Source organism: Tasmannia lanceolata, unplaced genomic scaffold (genome assembly GCF_043159265.1).
Source record: "Tasmannia lanceolata isolate RefF3 unplaced genomic scaffold, GAP_Taslan_0.1 ptg000003l, whole genome shotgun sequence".
Classification (NCBI taxonomy): domain Eukaryota; kingdom Viridiplantae; phylum Streptophyta; class Magnoliopsida; order Canellales; family Winteraceae; genus Tasmannia; species Tasmannia lanceolata.
The window spans coordinates 24,483,962-24,487,072 of record NW_027518680.1 but is presented as its reverse complement, the minus strand read 5'-3'; positions in this window follow the sequence as shown (position 1 = coordinate 24,487,072).

Here is a 3,111-nt window from a genome sequence, read left to right as displayed (position 1 = left end):
ATGAAAGTTCAAGTTTCCAAGCAAATGAAAAAACCTGCTATTTTTAGAATTTTCAGGGTTTTCCTCATTTTTGCCTATTTTGCACTGCAGGGGTATTTTGGTCATTCCCGATGTGTCTCGTTTGACCCCCGAGTTATATTTGAGAAATCTTGAGTGATTTTACAAAATTTGAAAAAGCTGCTATTTTTAGAAACTCATGTGGCTTCCACATATTCATCATCTTATGGATATTTCAATTATTTCTCATATGTCCAAAACAATCTCGAGGGTACGGCTGATGGATTAGAAGTAATTTCGTAAGATTTGGGAAACCTGCTAAATTTAGATCTCTCAAGATTTTCTCTTAGTCCTGCACTTCGGGGGTATTTTAGACATTTCAAAACATATCATATTTGGTCCCTAAGTTGTGTCTAAGAAATCTTGAGTCCGTTCATAAATTTTTGAAAATCTGCTATTTTTAGAATTTCTCAGGATTTTTCCTAGTCTCACCAAATTCTAGCACCTCGGGGTAATTTGGTATTTTCATGTATAATTCTTTTAATCCCCAAAATATGTCTGAGAGATTATGAATGATTTCCTGAATTTTGGAAAACCTGTTAAATTTAGAATTTCGCAGGAGTTTCGCTTAATTTGGAAATTCTACGTGTTGAGGGCATTTTGGGTATTGTGGACCCTGATCCGAGAGGGGCGGGAGGACGGGCCCCCACACGAGCAATCTCAGGATCATCCACGTGAATGGAGAGCTCTACCAAGGAACTCTCGAAAGAATGTGCCTCTCACAGCATGAGTGGCGATATAAGGTGAGATACCTCTCGATTCGGGGACTAGCCCAGATTCGAGGCGTACCTTAAACAAAGAAGAGTCGTCATCCAAGGAAGTAGGCTAAGGATCCCATACTATGCTCTGTTGCAACAGATAACCAGAGATATAAAAAGAAGGTTCGTGCCTGGTTACGAATTTGGAAGGTCCGAAGAGCACCTCGTCCGCCCAAGTGCAAACACCTGGTCTCTTATGCCATTTATTATTGATTTTGAAGAGTTTGAGGCGAAAGTCATGTGAAATTGGAACATATATCTCCGAGAAGACGTCTACCTAATCATACATGTCTCAGAGATGAATAATAAACACACACAAAATAAATGAAAGAAGTGTCGGCTAAGAGTAACTAAATTATGAGTGTCATACCTAATTGGTATCTGAGTTCTGGTGTGCAAACACATGCATGCTACAGCTAAAGGTATAGAATCTGTACATGAAAGTAACAAAATAAAGCAAAACACAGCATAAAACAATTCTGCACACGACAGGACAAGACAAATCCTAAAACTCTAATGTAGGACTTGACTCGGACCAAGATGGCCGTCCATCCCAGCTGCTCTACGTATCCCGGCCTCGGGAAGAATCGGAGTCAACGTAGTTCGATGACCTATTCTAAACTACGATGCCTAACCATCTAGAACCGCTATCCTAGACTCGATTCCACTAGACTCGACTGATTTTTAAAGCTTTTTGTACAATTGCTTAAGTTCAAGTGAATTGTAATTTTTAGGACTCTCTATATGCTCTAACTAATGCAAGTTGTTTAGCCTTAAGCTAATGCAGGTGGGCCCTACATCCTATGCGTATATAGGCTATGCAACCTAATGAAAATCATGGGCTGACTATATGCTTCCTAGTCTAGCCATCGGTTCGATTAAATGTCTAACCGATCGACTTGATGCCTCCTAACTCTAGGGACACTCACACGACAGGACATACCATATCAATACAAATCAGGACAGACTCCTAACTCTAAAACAATCCCAAATAGCTAGGACAGACTCCTAACTCTAGAGGAAGATCTTCTTGAAAAGGGTTTGAATATTTTTGTAATTTTGAAAGATTTAAAATGTTTATTTTTTTAAAGGTTTGGCTGGACTTGGGATGTGAATCCCAAGCTGCACTACGTACCCTGTTGAAAGGGATCAAGCCAACGTAGTTCGGAAAAGATTTTCCTAACTACTCCTAATGACTCAAGAGTTTTGAGATTTTTGGTTTTTAGGTGTTTTTGAATTTTCAAGTGTTTTTGAAATGTTTTTGATGTGTTTTGACACAAGAGGACAGAATCCTATCATCATAAGAGGATGACAGACTCCTGATATCCCGCAAAGGTTGGACAGCATCCTATGCTTTGCGGGGGGAATGAACAGAATAACAACTCTGCAAGGGTTGGACAGCATCCTATACCTTGCAGGAGTGGATAAGATCACATGATTTGATGAGAGGTTGGATATAATCCTAACCCCTATGATGATAGGACTGACTCTTGAAAGAAATACTAACTCTCTAAGGACAGACTCCTATGCTAAATGACTGACTCTCAAACTAATGACTCTAAGAGAGGTGCTAATGAGACATGGCATGTCTCCTATGGATGGACTCACTGATGAGATAAAGCTTGTCTCTAAAGGATAGAACATTCTCTGCATGAGACATAGCCTGTCTCCCTGAACGGTATTGACTATCTGCTGAGACATAGCTTGTCTCCTTGAAGAGGGCTCAAGATGACTCTTTCATTGCCCTTGCAATGAACAAGGAGAATCTTATATCTAAAAGACTTGGATTCTTTACCTAAATAAGAGGAAAAAAGAGGGGAGAGGGTACTATCATATCTCAGTAAGTATCTCTAAAGGATAGGCTTGGGCTAACGCCTTCATTGCCCTTGCAATGAGAGGACAAATTGTAAAGGTTTCTAAACACTGGGCAAGTCTAAAAATAAGAGGGGAGCACTACTTGGACCGAGCAAGTCCCCTTAAGATGGGCTTGGGCTAGCGCCTTCATCGCCCTTGCAATGAGAGGGACCTAAGGTTTAAGGAATGTATATCTAAAAGACTTGGGCAAGTCTTTTACATAAGAGAGGAGAGTGCTACTTGGACTGAACAAATCTCCAATTCCATGTTTCACATTGATGAAGAAAAATTTCAGCATTTGTTCGGTATGAAGCCAAGTAAAATCCCATTAATATCAAGGTCATCATCATAAAAAAAAACTCACTGACAATAACCCTACTCATTGTTTAAGGGAATCAATAAATTCATGAATGGGCTAAAGCCACAAGAAAAAAAAATCACA